Below are 21,290 nucleotides of genomic sequence, written 5' to 3' on the forward strand. Positions count from 1 at the left end.
AGGACAGATCAGCTTAGAAATTATTTTTTTTTAAGATTATTTTATGTTATGCTGTGTGAATGGGAACACAGAACAAACATACACTATAGAGGGGGCTTCTCAAAGTTGACTGCAAAAGTAGAAATACACTTTAAGGCAAAAAGTGTACCCTCATTTAAGTTCACTAAATATTTCCAGGAAATATTTACTTTTTGAGATGAGTTCCTCTTTATGGTCCCATTATAGCAATATCAATACACTGTCATACTAGGTTTTACATGGCAAGCAGATACCAAAGAATAAAGTTGCCAGATTTGCTAAAGCTAGCATATAAAGGCATGTTAGGAGGCTACACATAAGATTTTAGCAGGTTTTTCTTTTTTAGTTCAAGGGAAACCTTTCCTGAAAATGCTTGTTGCCTGGTGTCATGCGTATCCTCTTCCTTCAATGCTCTCACTTATAAACTCAGAACAAGCATGCAGATATGGATGTCTAATGACCCGATATACATACTTGTTGCAGGTCAAGGAAACAGAAAGTATTGAACTCAGGTTTAGCATAAAGCTGATAAAGTTTACTTCAAAGCCAAACTTTGGGCTATTTTAAATGCTCCCCAGCATGTAAAAAAAAAAAAGTAGCACTAGATGTGATACTATCTTTCACTCTTGAACTGTCCCCCACAGTACCTCTACTTCAGCACAAGATGTCCTCTGTCTACTGGGCTAATTGATGTCCGATGTTACTTAGCATAGAAGACTGAGGAAAGACAGTGAATTCAGGATCTCATGGCCCCACTCCTGAGCACAGTCCCTTCACTCTCCCATCATATCAGCATCACTCTCTGCATCAGATTGTCGAGGATAGAGACCCAGCATGTCACATGACCAGCCAGAAAGTAAAAAAAAAAAAAAACACATAAAATATTGCTGGTGGAGACATTAAGAAGGGTGAAGCAGTTATTGCTTATGGAAGCACAGAGCTCATAGTTGGGCTTTAGGACAGCTAAATTAAGTGCTAAATTAAAAAAAGTGCATGCCAAGATGTATTCTATATTTAATGTACATAAAGAATATGTTATATATTAGGCATCCTCATCATGATCATGGTCACTACTCATTAGACATTTTTGTGTTTAGTGTATTTGAATCTAAGTTCACATAAAAAGAAATACCAGGGCTTGGGAAACAAAGAGGAGTTACATAATAAATCAAGTTTCTCTCTTGCAGTTTCTTAAAACAAATGTACAATTGTATTTAATATTCTTTTCTTTGTGACTAAAAAGTGAACATATTAAGGATGTTGTGAACCCCCTGGGCTTCACTGTATAACTATAGTCTTTCAGACCTTAGGACACCTAATGAAGCGAAAAGGCTGACCTCAAGTTGCCCCTCTTACTGAGAATTGCTCATTTTCACTGACTCATTGCAGAAACATAACGTGTAAATACTAAGCTAGACCCTAACAAAAAGCACAACTCTTCCTCCCGAGGCCCCCTGCCTTCTGGCAAGAATAGACTAGACACACAAAAAAAGTGTCTGTCATTACGAGTCAGCCAAACAGAGCTGCAGTGTTGAATCCAGCAACTCCCTTCCCCCGCTGCACGGACTCTTGACAGAAGGAGGGGAAAGAGCAGCAGAGGAGGAGAGGATGCTGAAGGTACAATGAATAGACTGAAATCAGCACTAGCAGACAGTCCCCTTCTCTTCTGCTCAGTCTACCTTCTACAGTAGCTGTGAGCTGTTTTGTGTGCATGGACCTTTTTGGTTTTTTTTCTCCCATTTCCATGAATTATTTATTTTGAAACACGATCATTCTTGCACATTGTCACATTGCCTATTAAAGTGAAAGGAATGCTGTGATAGAGTATAGACATGGATCAGGCTGCATTTGCTCTGCCCCTCCCAACTCTTGCTAGCAGGCGCTGACCCTGGTGCTGACTGGAGGACCTTGTAAGTCGGACTGTCCCAGCGAAGACTGAAAACGACCCAAACCACTTAACGTGTCTCCGCAGACGTACATCATCACCGACACAAGTGCAAGTTTGACATGTTGACCCAGAGAATTTCCAGGTATTACCTACACTAATCTTGCAGTTTGTCTCCCCCACCTGAATGTTCTAACAGCTTAATAGAGAGAAAGTTTTATGACAGCTTGTTTTCTTGTTGCTTACCTGATATACTGAACCTGTTTGGGCATTTTTTTTAGCAGATAATGCAGGCAGTTATTAAAGAATGCATGATCTTACTGTTGAACTTGTGGAATTAAATAACATTTTCCAATGATGACTATTGCATATAATAATACGTCCTACATATATTGCATTATAGAAATAACATTGTTATTCAGTGAAATATTTAGAATAATCAGAAAGTGCTAATGACAATATTGCAAAATCATAAGTTACCATTCTATTAATAAGCTTTGATATAATTAATAGAGATGATTTTTTATTTGAATAGTGGATTGAGGAATGTTGTTGATTCCCAGTGGTAAAGGCAGGCAATAACAGGACAATAAGAAATGTGTACATTCCCTGTTGTCTTCTGTTTGTCAGCATTCCCATAGCTTTTAATGAAATGAGCTTCTACAGTCAATATATTCATGCTACAAACCATTTTCCCTTGTGTGTCTGGTGGTTATTATGTTTCTATATGTGCATTGCTATATTTCATATATATTATGTGTAGCATGGATGCCCTCTTGTGTTTTATGATCCATACTATTTTGATTGATTTCTCTAATAATTAATACAAGGCACACAGGATTATGCATGCAGCCCAGTTTGGAAACACGGTAGCACAGAGAGCACTATTGAGACATCAGCCGTCATTGAATTGAAAATATATGTATGTGTTTGGACTGTATGTGTGTTCTTTAAAGAATACACATAAATCAGGAAATTGATTTTATAGGTTCCTCTTCTAAGAAATGGATAGCAGAATTTAAGTTGCCAAAAATCTGTCACTTGTCTTAAGAGCACTTTCTTCACTTGATAATTATAAGAATGATTTATTGCAGGCTGAGTTCATATTGCTGTATTCTGGAGGCAATTGCACAGGATACAAAATCATTCACTGGTGTTAAAGATGATATTTCTGCCAGAACACCACATATCTGAGGAAATGAATGCTAGAAGATCAATATAAGCTAGCGGAGTGGTGTGATCATCAGGCACATTGCAATTGCTAGTAAAAAAAATCAATCAATTTAACAAATGTCAAAACAAACTTGTTTCCTATTTGCTCCATATAAATATATATATTCGGCTACCAGCCACATTTGGAATACAAAGAACATGGTAAAGAAATCTGAAATGAATACTATTTTCACAAAGTTTGTAATCGAGCTGATAGATCGGTAGTAGGAGTTGAGTAGTTTAACGCAGCCAAATTGCTAGATAAGTTGAGCAGCTGGTCCATGCTTGTCATTTGTCAGATGTAGTGTTATAAATCCACAAGAAGTTGTTAGAATCCAATTTGTGACTCAGAATGCAGCTGTAAATACTAGTTGGGCTGTCTTGAGATTTATCAGTATTTCTCAGTGAGCAGGTTCTTGTCAAAAGCTGTGATATATAGACAAGGTAAGTTCATTGATAAGCAAAGTGACACCCTTTTTCCTTGTCGATGTTGGCAGCAAACAAAATCTTACAGTTGTGCACTATAGCAGAAGAAATATATATGTGACATTTAGTAATAAACGATGCATTAAGAATAAAGTAAGACATATGTTATAGAAATATACAGTTTGTTTGCATATTTACTGATTCTGCAATGCATACATCAACATTTACATATGCATATTGAGCGCATTGCAGCTTGGCCTGTTTCAATATGGTTCAAAATATGTAAAACAAAATGTGTGCATTTGTTCAATGTAAGTAAAAAATGTCCCTGATTTTCCACCCTTGTCCTCTCTCCTGCTAACCTCACTAATAAACTGAAGCATAAAGGGACAGTCACAAAATTACTCTGTTTTTAATTCATCGTCATGTGGGGTTTAGGGGTCGTAGTTAGAGCAAACATGTTATGATTTAGTCACTGGAATGGCAACAGCAGCCTACGACTATGGAGGGCCTTAACAACTACCAGGTCAGGGTATTGAAATGCCTGAGTTGCTTGGTGCATATACCAACACTGAATGTTTAGTGCTGGCCTGGGTGACATTCAACTTAAGCACTGTGCCCCATATGATCATCATAAGAATTACATACCAGCTAAAGTCAATCTTGCCCCCACTGCCTGTATTATTCAATTGCAACAAGCTAAATGCCTCACACTGGCAAGAATGGCTGAGTACAGATTTTCCATTCATATATTAATAATATAAATCTACATACGGTAGTTTATTCATTAACTGAAAAGATTTTTAGGTGGAATTTCCACCAGCATACTCACTGCAGGGAGGTTCAATGTTCTCATTTATGTGTTTCTCATTCATGCTTTGCTTACCACCCACCATCCAAACAAGTTCCACTAAATTAAATGGCTTTCAGTTAAATTTTGTAAATTAGTGAAATTGCAAGCAAGGACCGACATTAAAGTGGAACTAAACCCATTGATTTCAATGTTACCCAAAACAGTTACACTCAACATATGCCTCTGGTGACAATTGTCAAGATTATGTTGACTTCATCTTCCTTGTGTATGTTGACTTAATCTTCCTTGTGTCGGCTCTCAACCAAGCTTTCAGTCCCTCAAATGACTGGTGTCATAGCTGATCACATGTGCTGTACCATGGCAGCTGCAGATTTAAATGGAGGCTAAGATGGCACCATCCTCAGTTGCAAAGGATAGGAGGGTTCCATTCTGCTCTCTGTAAAACATTGTAATATAGGAAATGCTATTTTTATGTACAATTGCTGTGAGTATTTCACAACTTACTATCATAAAATTTCTTAACCAATCAGGCCAAGACTTTCCCTTTGTAGTGAATCTGCAAGCGCCTATTATGGTTATATCTATGGTAACAAAAATAATTCCATATACATTTTTATTGAAATTGAAAGTGCTAATAGACTTTACAGTGCCAACTGAAACATGTACAAGTAAGGACAATCTTACATAAGAAACAGGTATCACCCTCAATAGGTAAATGTAATAATGGAACACAAGATTGGCTGTGGTGAGCAGCTAGGTTCGTATGGCAGAAAGTAGAAGCTGGTAACAATATTTTAAAGTAGTTTACTACCTGTTCTGAGTAACTCTCAGAGCATTGTATATGAACAATTACTTTGGAAATAGATCTATAGTGTTCATTGTGAAGCCACCATAGGCAATCACAGTTATTCATTGTGATTCTAGTGTATTTGAACTAATGTTCTGGTGTAGGAGGAATGCAATATTGAGTCAGTTTTGTTTCTACTTTTCTCTCAGTATAAAGTAGCAATAAATAACACATTTTTAACATTATTTCCACAAAAGTGGATCCTTCCAGTCGAAGTTATCATCATTTATGTGGATGGCACTATGTAAAGCGCATTGTAAATTGTCGGCACTATATAAATTATTATTATTACATAGGATTTATATAGCGCCAATAGTTTGCACAGCGCTTTACAATATAAGGAGAACATAACAATCACAATACAATTCAAGACAAGAGGGCTTACAATCTAAAAGGGAGGGAGAAGTGATACATGAAGAGGTAGCTGTGTGGGCATGAATTTTTTGAGAACGTGATGGTTCAGTGGTTAGGTCGAGGTGGGATAGGCTTCCCTGAAGAGATGAGTCTTTAGGGAACGCCTAAAGGCAGTCAAGGTGGGAGATAGATGGACAGGTTGGGGTAAAGAGTTCCAGAGGATGGGAGAGACTCTGGAGAAGTCCTGGAGGTGAGTATGGGAGGAGTTGACAAGGGAACTGGAAAGCAGGAGGTCTTGGGATGAGCGGAGTGGACGGTTAGGGTGATATTTTGAGACAAGGTTTGAGCTATATCCGGGGGCAGAGTTGTGGATGGCTTTATAAGTGACTGTTAATATTTTGACTTTTATCCTCTGGGTGAGTGGAAGCTAGTGGAGGGATTGGCAGAGGGGGGTTGCAGACACTGAACGGTTGGTCAGGTGGATGAGTCTAGCAGCTGCATTCATGATAGACTGAAGGGGGGATATCCTTTGTAGTGGAAGGCCAATGAGGAGGGAGTTGCAATAGTCAAGACGAGAGATTACAAGTGAGTGGATGAGTAATTTTGCGGTTTCATTGATGAGGAAGGTGGTGTATTTTGGAGATGTTACGAAGGTTAAGACGGCAGGATTTGGATAGTGATTGGATGTGGGGAAGAAAGGTGAGGTCCGAATCAAGGATGACACCAAGGACCTTGGCATGGGGGGAGGGATGGATAGTTGTGTTATCAATCTCAACCGAAATGTTGGGGGAAGGTGCACGGGCGGGAGGAAATATCAAGAGATCAGTTTTTGAAAGATTGAGTTTTAAGAAGTGTTGTGACATCCAGACTGATATGTCAGTTAGTAGATTAGTGACACGCAAGGACACTGAGGGGGTGAGTTGAGGCGTGGAAAGATAAATCTGATTGTCATCGGCATAGAGATGCTTTTGGAAGCCATGTGAGGTTATTAACTGACCAAGGGAAGAAGTGTAGATGGAGAAGAGGAGGGATCCAAGGACAGATAAATACCTGTAATAAATTTAAAAAAAAAACATTTAATTACTAGGTTTTCAGCACGAGTGGTGACCATGCCACAGAGGTAGCCAGTTGACATATAACCCTGCAAGAAAATAGTTTTGTTCCATTTTAGATAGACTCAGATTGTTATTTATTTATTTTTTCGAATTCGATTTGGTTTGCTATTCAAATTTTGTATCCGTCCGAATTTTCACTTCAGAAAGATCCACAACAGGAAGTCATATGACTGTGCCTGTAATGCAATCCCCAACAACCAAAAAAAAATCTGATTGGCCAGAGAAGAGTCACATGTGTAGGGCTGCTCTAATAGTGGTCAAGAATGTCCCCACAGTAGTCCAAATTAGCTTAATCTATAAGCATGCATATCAATGTTAGGGGCAAGCCTTTACCGCCACAGATGTGAGAACATACAAAATGAATAGTACCACCAGAAGTAAAGCCTATATATAAAGGAATAAAAGTCATTTTAAAATAATTTTCAGGCGTTGCAGCCACATCTAAGGTAATTTTATTGGCTACTTGTAATAGCTGAAGCAACACATATTGTACTCACACAGTTTTTCCATTCAGCTTAATTTTATTTATTTGCTTTCTGATTTTCATTCATCTTATAATTTCATGGTAAATGTAACTTATGGGAAATCTGTAGTCTTTTTAAAGGTTTCCATATACATATAAACATAATAGCTTTTCTGCAGGTCATTTTACAAACAGGGAGTAGATAAATAAGTTGAAGCGGTGATTCTCATTACATATGCAGGCTTCATTTTCTGGTTAGTAGCACTGAACATTGATTGTGTTGCAAGTCTAACAGTCTGTTTAAAATAACTGAAAACTGTAAAACTCTATATTTGGCTTATCTTGTTGAAAAAACTTGCAAAAATATGGAAAGGAGGCATAAAAGCATACAGTACCTAAAGTTCATTTTATTGAACAATTTGTCAAAATGGAAACAAGCGCTTTTGGGGGCCACGCATGACCCTTCATCAGGCTTTAACATTGGTGATCCTGAAAGGATTTTCGGTGTGCTTGTGACATTCTTCATATCAAATCTATACCTACAGTGGTGCCATCCGCAGTCAATACGAGCACCCTCCCCATCGTTTTGGATATCCGGTAAGAAGTGCATAAAAGCTCTAACCTAAAAGTATACCTGTCACATCAAAAATAGTTTTCACGCATATGTTAAAACAATATTTTAAAATGTGTACAATACATTACAGCTTCCATTAAACAATTCTTAGTTTCGCATAGATCCTGGAGACATTCAACTTCTCTATCATTGTTTGTGTTCAAAGTACATGTGAAACCAGTTACTAAAATCTCATATGAGCTTTAATTTGTTAAAAAAAATTCAGTCTGCAGCTACCATTAAAAATACCTGGTGATTCTTCTATAAAGGTCCTTTTTCAGGAATTTCCTCTTAAAGAACAACAACACTATGTCCCTGTCTCCCAATTGTGCTCCAGAGTTGTCACCCCACCACTTGGGCTTTCTAAGGAGACTACAATTGGTCATTTCAGTACACATTATGCAGGCATGGTCGCCATTTTGCACCATCAGGAAACCTGCCCTGAGAAATGACCTGCTGCCATCACTGAAGTGTGTCACAGTCCGAGCTGCTTGGTTTCCTGTCAATACGCCCTGATCCTAGGTATTAAAAGGCTTGTGCACCTGTGCTTTAGTGTTCGAGCAACGTGTCTCCATGCTAATAGCCGCACCTCTCTGTTTCCTGTGGCTTTGCTGTTTGAGTATACCTTGTATTTTGTGTCTTGCTTGCTCTTGTTGTTTTCAGTGTTCCCTTCCTGCTGTGCTCTTGCATTCCCTATGTTTTCTGTCTGTGTACCTCTTTAGTTTGCTGTGGCTGTGAGTTCTCTCCAAGTAATTTTATTGGCTACTTGTAATAGCTGAAGCAACACATATTGTACTCACACAGTTTTTCCATTCAGCTTAATTTTATTTATTTGCTTTCTGATTTTCATTCATCTTATAATTTCATGGTAAATGTAACTTATGGGAAATCTGTAGTCTTTTTAAAGGTTTCCATATACATATAAACATAATAGCTTTTCTGCAGGTCATTTTACAAACAGGGAGTAGATAAATAAGTTGAAGCGGTGATTCTCATTACATATGCAGGCTTCATTTTCTGGTTAGTAGCACTGAACATTGATTGTGTTGCAAGTCTAACAGTCTGTTTAAAATAACTGAAAACTGTAAAACTCTATATTTGGCTTATCTTGTTGAAAAAACTTGCAAAAATATGGAAAGGAGGCATAAAAGCATACAGTACCTAAAGTTCATTTTATTGAACAATTTGTCAAAATGGAAACAAGCGCTTTTGGGGGCCACGCATGACCCTTCATCAGGCTTTAACATTGGTGATCCTGAAAGGATTTTCGGTGTGCTTGTGACATTCTTCATATCAAATCTATACCTACAGTGGTGCCATCCGCAGTCAATACGAGCACCCTCCCCATCGTTTTGGATATCCGGTAAGAAGTGCATAAAAGCTCTAACCTAAAAGTATACCTGTCACATCAAAAATAGTTTTCACGCATATGTTAAAACAATATTTTAAAATGTGTACAATACATTACAGCTTCCATTAAACAATTCTTAGTTTCGCATAGATCCTGGAGACATTCAACTTCTCTATCATTGTTTGTGTTCAAAGTACATGTGAAACCAGTTACTAAAATCTCATATGAGCTTTAATTTGTTAAAAAAAATTCAGTCTGCAGCTACCATTAAAAATACCTGGTGATTCTTCTATAAAGGTCCTTTTTCAGGAATTTCCTCTTAAAGAACAACAACACTATGTCCCTGTCTCCCAATTGTGCTCCAGAGTTGTCACCCCACCACTTGGGCTTTCTAAGGAGACTACAATTGGTCATTTCAGTACACATTATGCAGGCATGGTCGCCATTTTGCACCATCAGGAAACCTGCCCTGAGAAATGACCTGCTGCCATCACTGAAGTGTGTCACAGTCCGAGCTGCTTGGTTTCCTGTCAATACGCCCTGATCCTAGGTATTAAAAGGCTTGTGCACCTGTGCTTTAGTGTTCGAGCAACGTGTCTCCATGCTAATAGCCGCACCTCTCTGTTTCCTGTGGCTTTGCTGTTTGAGTATACCTTGTATTTTGTGTCTTGCTTGCTCTTGTTGTTTTCAGTGTTCCCTTCCTGCTGTGCTCTTGCATTCCCTATGTTTTCTGTCTGTGTACCTCTTTAGTTTGCTGTGGCTGTGAGTTCTCTCCACAGCATTGTTTTCTGCTCTGTTTGTTGTTGCCTCCTGCTCCTGTTTCCTGTGGTAATTGTGCTCTGCACTATTGTGCACCTCCTCCTGTGCATCCCCCTCTGCTGTTCCTGTGTATCTCTTGTTTCTGTGGGTACACCTGTTGTGTGTTCCCTTCTGTTACCTGCTCCCTGTGTCATGCATGTTCCCTGCATCTTCCCTCTAGTGCCTGTTTTATGTACCTGGTACCCTGTATGCACCCTGTGTCTTGTCCAGGATGCTGTGATCCCAAGGTACCCACTAGCACTGTGCCTGCACAGGTGTGTCAGAGAGCTGCAACCTGGGAGGTGCCCCGCAGCTCAACATCCACACCATTAGTGGCTCTGGTGAAGACCAGGAGGCTCCTTAGATCCTGCGACTCTGGCACACCTGCGTTGTTGTGCAGTCACACTGTCCCTGCATCTCCACAGACCTATATCCCTGCACATTTCTTATTTAGTCACAATATACTGCTCCGCAACACCCAGAGTTTACTATTCCTGGTGCTCCAGTGCCCTAATCGTGACAAAGTGCATGTAGAAATAAAGGAGGTGCAGGGGATTGGCAATGCTGAGATCAACATAGGGTAAAAAGAAGGTGAAAACAAGTAATTATTATTTTTTTAAAGGCAATTGCTAATGATACAAAGTGCATTGGCAAACTAAATGTTAGGGTTAGGGTTTACATTTACTTAGATGCATTGCCTTATTGTTAATGGGATTTATTTGCTAAAATTATTAATATACATTTAAAAATATTTATTCATCTATGAATATTATTCATCTAATGCTCACATATAGCAACTGCTCATGAATTGGTATAAAATAGCCATAATAATAGTCATAATAGAGGTGTAATGGGCATCTCTGAAAATTCACTGTTAATTAGCACATTACTGCCTTATTTACCTCCAGGGCTCAAGAAAAGCAATGTGCTGACACTGTCCTCTTGGCACATCCATTCCAATCTCATTTGTTTTAAAGTTGAACATGGCAGCAAACTCCATCTTCTGAGTTCTCAATTATTCTTATGCTGAATTAAGGAGATGGAGATAGGGTTCAGCTTCAAGTACACATCTAAGAAATCTGAACAATTCAAACTAAGCATATAAGAACATACCCTTTGTTTCTTAATCTTCATCTAACCCTGGCAATGAACTCACGCATAAAATTGATTCTTATGTGCATAAATTTTTTTTTATTATTGGAAATAGATAGAGGGGGATTTGAACACTGTGCTTGACAAAATTCCACATAAAAATTAAATGTTACAGCTGTCATCAATACTAGAGGTAAGGGCATATCTTCCAATGGGAGCACCCAATCCCATGACAAATATCTGAGAGGAGAATTCCTCTTAGTTTGCTGAGATTTCTTCTCACTTGCTGTTGCATCACAGGGACAGGAAGTGAAGGAAAATAACCCAAACATGACACAGGCAGCAAATACTCTAATCTTCACTTTAACATTTCCTTTTAACCCCCTAACCCTTGATCTTAACACTAACTCTAAGCAAATACTGTCTTAGCCCATTCTGGAGCTTACAGTGGCAAAAAATAACAGTCGCACACTGAAAAATAACAGTGCTTTTAATCTGGTTATAAAGACCATTGATTGTATAATTTGAGACGTATGACATATTTGTATTGGAGAACTATTGCTCAGTATTATCTTATTACCGACCACCTTTTACAAGTAATGTTATCCAATATATTGGTCTAAAGAAAATTCTAAATCCCATATTTTTCCCATCTTTCAAAAATAACTTCTGTTTATGATACTGGGTATTTTCAAAAGACCCACTACCTACACACTCAATCTTATTTAAGAAACATACATGGTATATTAGAGTAGAAGAAAGGTGGGGAAATGTGGTCACATGGAGGATAGGTATATAATATAAAAGAGGTCAAGTTTTAATTAAATGATAGTACTGAAGTAATACCATCTGCTCCCCTTTCCCACTTTTCATATCCTATATGTGCCCTCTACTACTGACCTAAGAGTACCTCATTCACCACCTCTACCAACATCAGTTCTACAGACCTATTTATTGAGTTGGACTTCTGCGGGATACTGTGCATGTGCGGCTTTTCACTATAAGACCTAATAGAGGAGGTGTCTTACAAGTAGGTGGGGGTGGTTTTCGGGTGGAGGACTTCTGGGGATCTGAGGTCAGTAGTAGGGGGTATATATAGGATAAGAAGGGCAAGGAGGGCAGTGGCCCTTAAATTATTTTATGTCTTGCTATGCTTTAAGTTTGTTTAGATATTGCTTATATAGGACTATAACATTTCATGAAAAGCAATCAATTTTTTTTATGTGTAAATATATAATGACAAGGTTTCCTCAAGAAATGCCATATACAGTATTTTCTGAAATTGCTTTCCTTATTTATAAAAGACATCCTTTAATTGACCACAGCACATTCACCCTATTTGTAATTGTTTCACTCAAAGCTGAACTCCAGGAAAACAGTTGACAGCTACACAGCTGAAATAGAGGAATAGATTTACATGCCAGAAGATCTGCCATACTTTTCAGTTGGGTTGCACCAATACTGTTTTTCCGGTATCGAGTACGAGTACTGATATTTTTCTTTCAATACTCACCTATACCAAATACCGATACTGGCATCCGTGGGCCTGGATTATCTTGCGAAAGAACAACACCTTCACTTCTATCGCGACCCTGTGATGCAGCCTGGCTTTCTTACCAATCAGCCGGGGCGACACGTCATGCCCCCGCCTCCCAGCTTCCTGAAGTGAAGCCTGCTTCCTTGCCAATCAGGAAGCCGGGAGGTTGGTCATGATGTGCCGCCCAGCTTCCAGATTGGCTAGGAGACTGGCTTCACTTGTTGCTAGGCAGCCTGGCTTCCTGGCCAAATACTCGCCCAAATACTCAGTATTGGCACCGATACCGATACTAGTATCGGTACATCCCTTCTTTTCAGCCACTCCTGTGATTCTCACAGCACTATGAGACATCAAACCAGGTCCTGCCATTCCTTAGATTCTATGTAGACTGCACAGCTGATAAACAATGTAATCTGGTCCAAAACCTGCCCCTTCCACCCATGGACAATAAAGGAGCAGAAACAAGTTAATCACCCTACTCCTCACAGGGAGAACGCTGTAAAAACATTTTCTTAACCCTTACAGTGGGGCTACCCCTGCCCTGCAAGGGTTAAGTGCCTGTTTTCATTGAGGTGCGAAAATAACAAAGTTATATTCACCTGAACCTTGTAGCTGGCTGGCTGTTAGAGCGCTCCCTCCAACCTGTCAACCCCTCCACTCCAGCTATGGTATGTCATCCTCACGTCCAGTACACAGTGTATTTCATGTAATGACTCACCGGACCTTAAAACAATGGAACAGAGTGGGAGAGAGGCTGAATGAACTAGTTTAACAGCCAGCCGGCTCGGAGGTTCACGTGAATATAACTTTTTTATTTTCGCACCTAGTCGAAAACAAGCACTTAACCTTTGCAGAGTGGGCATAGCCCCACTGCAAGGGTTAAGAAATGTTTTTCTTCTCTTTTTTTTGCATAACATTTTACCACCCATAGTTGAGGCAATGCCTGGCCCAAAAACATCCAGTCAGTTTTATCTCTAGTCATCCTGATATAATCAGTATGGATAGAATGTTGAGGAGCTCAAAGAAATGACAGAGGCAAGTCACATGTCTCTCACTTCTCCTGTCACAGCAGCGTTGAGGTGGCAGGATGGAGAAGAATTTAGTGTCTGCATTTTTGTTTGTAGTTGTATCTCAGGCACTGAACTACATTGCCTGATCACGTGTACACAGCAGGGAAAACAGCTCCAGATGCGCATCATTTTAAATGAGGGCTCAATTCCAGTATGTTAGAATGGAAATGCTTTTAAGTTAATTTTCATGTAAGCAATGTGCTTTTTAGCACATCTATGTGGAAGTATTGATTGAATACGTCCAACACAATGCCAGCTGAGTTAGACCTATACTGTAGCTCTGCAATCAGCAAAGCTCATGCTTTTTGCTGATTAGTGAGTCCTGGCTATGACTCAGTAGGGGGCATGTCAGACCTCTGCAAAAAAAATCACTGTTTTCCCACAGACAGCAAGGGTCCTTCTTGTTTTGTTCTGTTGTCTGGGAGGCAGAGAAGTTAGAGACTGCTTGAGTATATCATAACAGGAACAGCAACTCAAACAAACTTGTACATGAATAAAAAGTATTCTAAATGAAACAACTGTAAATAGCAACATCAACAGGCCAGAGGTATGAACCCCTCATATCCCCCTAATTGTACAAAAAAGCCTTTTTTTTAATCAATATTGGGGGGAAAAAAGCAAAATAATGATATCACAAAACAGTACTATGCATTTTAATTACATTACACAATCTTTGGTCCACACAGGAGGTCTTCTGATTCGGTTTGTTGCTATCAGTTTGGTTGCTTCCTTAAGGTCTCTGGTACTAGCAAGTGATGAGATCGGCAGTCTGATGTACTGGTTCCACATCTGTTCACACTCAATGTTGTGTTCTTTGCACAGCCAAGTAAGGTGTCGCAGAGCAGTAAAACTTTGGTCAATGGTGGCAACAGCTCCAGGGGTAACCGGAGCTGTTGTGATAAGGCCATCCACTAATTGTAGATTTAGTGCAGCAAAAGATCTCTGCCCAGTATTGCAGTGTCTTTCTGTACAATGGAGAATTCAGCTTGCAGCTAGTTTTTTGACATTTTATAATCACTGGCAGGCAACCAAGCACAGAGATAAGGTCTCTAAGATAACTAACCAGTTTCAGAGTAGGCGCAGGAAGCGGTTCATTTGCAAAGTACTTCTAGTAGATTTTGCAGGCAGAAACAAGACAGCAGCACCTGTATCAAGCATCAGGGTAATAGAGTAGCCCTTGTTAGCAAAAGCAGTAGTAATAGTCACAGTGGTTTATCTACAATGGAAGCTTCATATTTATCTACATTTAAGACAGTAACATCCAGGGCAGTAAATTCATAAACTTGTCTAGCAGTAGAAATATGGCAATTTTTTTCAGTGTCCCATTTTCTTGCATTTACAGCACTGTGCAACTTTTGCAGGGAATGCAATATACGGTGTTGAATCACACCTAAAGCAGTACTTCCCTGCATGTGCAGCTCTGCATTACTATTAAAATCAATGTTTTATTGAACTTTGGTATTGGATCTGAATATATGCCTTATGAGAGGCATATTCTAAATTCATGGCATGTATGGTGCCAGTAGTTCCCTGACTATTTATACTATTTTTTCATTAGCCACAATACTTTAATTTAAAATTGTAATAGCCTTCAATTCGTGTTAAATCATGTTCCAAGAGCAATCTTTCTGTAATGCTGGAAGAGTTTATTTTTTCTAGTAGCCTCCTATAATTTCATCTGTTAGTTTTTATCCATAAGTTTGGTACTCTAACTGCCATAAGCTGCCATAAATTGTACTGTGGAATCCCCATAATATTGTTGCTGGAATTTATATTGTTCTGAAAACACATTTGCTTTGGGAACAAAGAACATTTTTAATGCAGTGAGAGCTGTATCATAAGTGTCATCTGCTGCTGGTAGTGTTTAAAAAATATGCTGACCATCTGCTCTAAGGCAATGAAAAAGTAAAGTAAACTTTAGAGCAGTGGGTAAGTCTTTCTGATTAGCAGTAAGTATGCCAATCAAGCCTACAACTCCAAGCAGTAAAAGGCATTGCAGGATTACCAGAATATGGAAGAAAAGATGCAGGCTGCTGTAGCAACAGCATCCTCATCGTCAATCTTGTTGTGTCCTGTAGGTAGGAGGCAGAGTTGTTACAAAAGGCTTTATTAAAAAGTTTAGGCATCCATAAAACACATGAAGGTATATACAGTAAGTATATCAGGAACTGAAACAAACTTGTACGGAGTATAGAAAGTATTATACACGTAAAAACTGTAGGTATTGGCATCCACGGTACAGAGGTATGAACACCACATTTCTCTGCAGAATGCCTGCAGGGGATGTGCTTTACTACTTAGGCTTTGCCTGATTTTTAAAGAAAAAATCATAGGACTTTGCATACTCTTTGCTTTGATGCATCTCAAAAATATTTAGCTAATGCAAAACTGAATGTTCAATTGGGTTTAAAAGGAAAACTGTATGTTTGGTACAAGTTGGTTTTTAAATCATGTCTCCACCCACCTGAGTGCAGGAGACCTGGAAAACACATGTCCTTATCTTTGATCTAGCAATCTTCACTGTGAGGACCTGTCCAGAGCCACGCAGTCTAAAATTAGCTTTCACTAACGTTGCTTGATTTAAAAAGCAGTGAAGTCTTTTAACCTTCTGAAATGGCATTTCCTGTGGTTTCCAATGATATCTTTTAAAACTTGCATTTCCTAGGTCTTCAACAGTTTGCTGTAGATTTAACATATATTTAAAGAATATCTACTAACAGTTCACTCAGTACCCACATATGTATACACTGACATTCTTCTGCAAAATAAGCCAGTAAACCTTGTCACAGTGAATGTTGCTGGAGAATGTAGGTGTTTGAAAGGTACGGCTTGTTCACACCATTGCTGTGTGTTAATTGCATGGTTCAGAATTATACAGTCATCCAGTCACAGCCCAGGATTAATCCACCTAGGCTTGGATGTGCCAGCTAACAGTGAATGCATAGTTCCAGCATGCACATTACTGCCAGAGACAGCAGTGTGACACCAGCAGTAATTTGAGTAACCACTGATACCAATGATCTCATCTTCCTGACACTGACTACCAATGTAAGAGGCCACATAATCATCCACCAACAATGTATCAGGACACTTTACACCAATGTAAAGGAGCATTTAATAGTTATTTTCTTCCCTCCCTTTGCACTTACAAATATTATTTCTGTACCATCCGAAACCTGAAAACAACATCATTTTAACACAATTGATCTTCAAAACCTTTAGTGTTCTTACTGTTAGAAGCTAGAGTCTAGGAATCTCCCAGAATCCCTAGCCATGGTTACTATTATAAATCTGTCATGAGATGTGTTCATTTTGGTTTGAAAGGCCAAGTGAAGAGGTACACTGGTAGGATTTACTCCAAAAAAGGTTTGCCGCTAAATGACAGTTCCGATCCCTGGCCTACTTCTGCTAGTAAACAAAGCAGGCAGGGGATCCCAGGTGATGTCACTGATCACCTATGGTCAAGACTTTAGGTGGACAGTAGCGTCAGCCAGGTTTCTCAGCGCTACTGGAATGTGCACATGTAAGAATGTCATTTGTGATGGGAGCCTAGCAGGACAGGATCATTAAATGTGGGGCATTGTGCTTGTGTCAGTGGGTTATAGGGGTATAGTTCTTCATGAATGACTATGAATGTACATCATTGGACTTTTTTTTGAGGGGGTTAATATAATACTTTTTCAATGGTGTGTGCATTTTTTAAATTTATTGTTTACATGTTTTTGTGAATGGATAACAAGGAGTACTAGATACTCCTTACTCATTTATGCAGGGGAGGGGCTGGATATCTGAGAGCCCCAGAGATCTGGTATAATTTTAAGGGGTACCTCCCACAAAAAAGTGTGCCCCCCAAAAAAATCAATGCGCACCAGGCCCTTATCCAGACATCCAGCCTGGCTGGCAAGGAAAGGGAGAGGCAGGGAGGACAACACAGTGCCTTTTGTGGACTGGAATCACAATAAAAGTGTCAGCTTTGCTCAGTTGTCTTTTGTTAACGTACAGGATCATCCCCCCTGCATGACTATTCTGAATTTAAGATATGATCAACAGGCATTTTGTTTGCACTGCTAAAACAGATATCACACAAATACTTCAAGTGTATATTTAACAGGCCAATAGGCAGCAATTAAGAGAAGTTAATTTTTAGAGTTTTGCATTCAACTCTAAACTAGTTCTTACATGCTTCTGATTCTGGCAACAATCTTTAATCAAATATTTTTTTTGTAGAATTCAAAGTTAATTGAACAGAGGGCACCAAAATAAAACATATTTGACTCCAAATCTGTAAACCTCCAAAAAACTCACTCCTTGTAAATTATAATCAGTGAAATCAAGGGTTTCTCAGAGACAGAATAAAACAACACATTTAAGTGAGTCCATGACTATTTGTATTCTGTGAATCACACAAGTTGATGCCGTGTTGCTCCTGTTGTGAATGCATGTTGCACTTTTGGCAGACAAATTAACAACTAAAGCTGTTGCAGCTGTTTGCTCATATTTTGCCTCTATGTATAAACTTGTTGCTTTAATATATGAAGTATTATTCAGAACAGAAAATATGACTAACATAAAGCAGTATGCATGTGTGCTCTAGTTAGTTTTAATTACTATTATTATTATAAGTAGTAGTGGTAGTATGTATTTTTAAACAACTGTGGACTCAAATCATTAGAAGTTAAATGAAGTTTTGAGGTAAAATAACTCATGCATTATTTACCTCTCAGGTATACACTTCACTAAAATCAATGAGTTATTTACTGAATAAGATATTGTTTTAAAACATGCAGTATTTATCTCATCATTTCTGCTTTCTTTTTACTTTTTTTTCCATTTCCAGTGAAAAAGGGGACATGTGTACAGTTAACTGCACCCATAACATTAAAAACCAGTCAAGGCATAAAAAACACTTTTTATGTGGTCCAATCTTACTTTGAAGATGGCATTCTTCTCTGTATCCTCCTTTGGATAAACTTATAATCCAGCAATGTGTTCTCAAATACTTTCACTGCCTCAAATTGCTGGTTATGAACACTTGCACACTGCCAAAAGCTGACAGGCTGCAAATGCTGGCTGTCACCGCCATATGCTAATTACCTCATTTTGAATTCATTTTAATGTCTTTGTAATCTAATGATTTGTATCTATTTTTTATAATTTGTGCTTTATTTTTCTCTGATATTCGCTAATTTGTTTTTAATGAATTGACCCTTTTCTTATCACGTGATTTTTCACTGAAAAAAGTCATGTGGGTATGTTATGTCATGCGATCATTTTTCTGTGAATTGGGCCACATGTCACATACTTAAATATTTTACATCAAGGCCATGCCCATGAAGAAGAGATTTAATACTAACTTCTCCTACCCCTTGCACAGCTGAAAGCCACTCTAATCAGCAGAACTAGTCAACCAAAGTCCACTGGGAAGCCAACACCTCCAGAAGTGTCAATCTCCATTGTCCTCCACAGCTGTAAAATGTTCCTCCTGCTGATTTCAATGTCACTGCTTTCTCATGCTTTTCTTTGTAAAGGGTCATACGGGTGCAACATGGTGGCCATACAATGTGATACATCCTGCAAGTATAACACTTACCTAAAATAACAATGAGATAGAAAAGTTTTGAACTGCTTATTCTGCTGCCATTTTCAAGTGTAAATTTAATTTGTTGATCCACAGAAGCTAAATGGATTGCTAAGTAGTGATGGGCTTGGGCGTGTTCGCAGCTCCACGTGCCGAGCCCGCCAGCAAGCTGACAACGCGCAGCGCCAATCACAGGCAGTGAGACTTTTCTCGATGTCTGCAGCTGTGGACCAGGAAAATGAGAGATCGAGAAATGTCTCAGTACCTGTGATTGGCGCTGCACGCTGTCAGCTTCCTGGCAGGGCTCGGCACGTGGTGCGGCGAACACGCCCGGGCCCATCACTATTGCTAAGTACATGTCTAAAGCTGGCCATACACTGGTGGATTTCCTAATGAAAGATACTATACTACACACCAATAGGACCATACACACATACACAAATAGGTTGGACTTAATGGACAAATGTCTTTATTCAACCTCAAATACTATGTAAGATCTTTCTTTACCACCTGAAAATGCCATCAGACACTTGATGAAAGTCAATTGAAATGTTATTTCTTTTTGGAATGATAGGAGTTTCCTGAACAAAAACCACATTTACTGTTAGAATTTTGTTCATTTGAGAAACATTTTCCATCCTTCTCCTTGATTTTTTTCATAACTCCGGTCAATTGATGATCAATTTGACCCCATCAAGTAATAGAAAGTTGAAGGAAAGATCTTTCCTTCAAAACTTCTTTCAAAAATCTAAGCAGTGTATGGACAGCTTAACCATTACATCTTAAAGAGACCCTGTCAGTTCTTTAATTGGATTAAAAGGCCAGTTCCCTGCAAAAGAAGAGGGAGCATACTGACCTCTCTAGTGTCCTGTACCTCCTACTTCCCCTCCATTCCAGTGCCTCAGACTCATCTGGTGTCTTCCGAATTCAACACTTCTAGGAGCTGGACAAATGTTATCAGAAGAGGCCCCCACAACCAACGCCCCAGGGCTTGTGGGGAAGAGTATAAACACTGGCATGATCTAATGATGGGGCTATGTTTTTCATATTTATCAGTATATATTTATTATAGTTATATCATATTACCTAGTTTATTTTTTGGGAGTTTTTTTTATTAGGTAAATAAGAAAGTTGAAATATTTCATATTTACCACTTACAGACAGGAGATGGCAAGCTCCAAGCAGAAAAGCTTTTTACAGTATGAAAAAGCTGCATTGCAGAGAAAAAAATAAATAATAGGACAGATCAGGTTACACAGACCAATGAATGACCTAAAGAAACCTTTACAGACAGAATATGGAAGCTCATGCTCCTAATCTTCCCCTATGTATATGCTAGCTACCTGACTGTCATGCTTATCTAATTCAATATTTATGTGGCACTGACCTGAAACAAGTATGAAAACCAGTAGTTCTGACTGCATTCCAACCTTCTGATCTGCAAGTTAGCAACTCAGAAAACTATTAAAGCTAAAGCAATCCAGCAAATAGTTTTCTTAGAATAAGCTTAGCATAGGCAGCCCTGTATTTCTCTCATTATATTTTTCCTATCTGGATGCTATTCATCAAGCTGTGCATTAGTGATTTCATTACAGCCTCCATATTCTGCCAGAAAAGGTTCCCTTTCAGCTACCTTACAAATCTCCATAAACACATTCTTGACATGTCACATAGCTGTATATCTATTTTTAAAAATCTCTACCCTTTTTAATAAAAAAAGCAGTCATTGAGCTTCAGTGAAGTGACTTTGCCTAGGGTGAGATGATGCCACTAGGGTTATGCAGGCTGAAGGAAGCATTTCCTCAGTCTCTTTCCCTCCTGTGGGTATACAGCAACATTGTAACTTTGTAGCAAGTCATCAGGTGAGAGGGTACAGCAGGGGGCTGATCTATGTCAGACATTTGTAATCACATCCAAGAACTGCATAGGCACCAGGATTTTCAACCTCAGCCGTGTTAGCCCCCCCATATCAAAAATTTTAAACAAAACGTATGGAGTTGGTTAGATCTTTGTTAGATCAGGTTAGATCAATTGTTGTTTGCATTAGATCTCACATAGAAGTAGAGATATTAACGGTTAATACAGATATTAACCCGTTATCAGCCCCTCCTTATCAA

At 38.9% G+C, this 21,290-nt stretch overlaps 1 protein-coding gene across 1 annotated transcript in view; it reads left to right on the top strand.

The window, feature by feature from the left end:
* Nucleotides 1–1,618: 1,618 nt before the first annotated feature.
* Nucleotides 1,619–21,290, top strand: part of LOC108792214 (bifunctional heparan sulfate N-deacetylase/N-sulfotransferase 3-like) — a 223,105-nt gene continuing 203,433 nt past the window's right edge. Inside the window, exon 1 of the mRNA XM_018562936.1 lies at nucleotides 1,619–2,048. The gene's annotated coding sequence lies outside the window, so the exon portion shown is untranslated. The remainder of the gene's footprint in view (nucleotides 2,049–21,290) is intronic.

The sequence above is a fragment of the Nanorana parkeri genome, unplaced genomic scaffold (genome assembly GCF_000935625.1).
Source record: "Nanorana parkeri isolate BGI_ZX_2015 unplaced genomic scaffold, ASM93562v1 scaffold614, whole genome shotgun sequence".
NCBI classification, from domain to species: Eukaryota; Metazoa; Chordata; class Amphibia; order Anura; family Dicroglossidae; genus Nanorana; species Nanorana parkeri.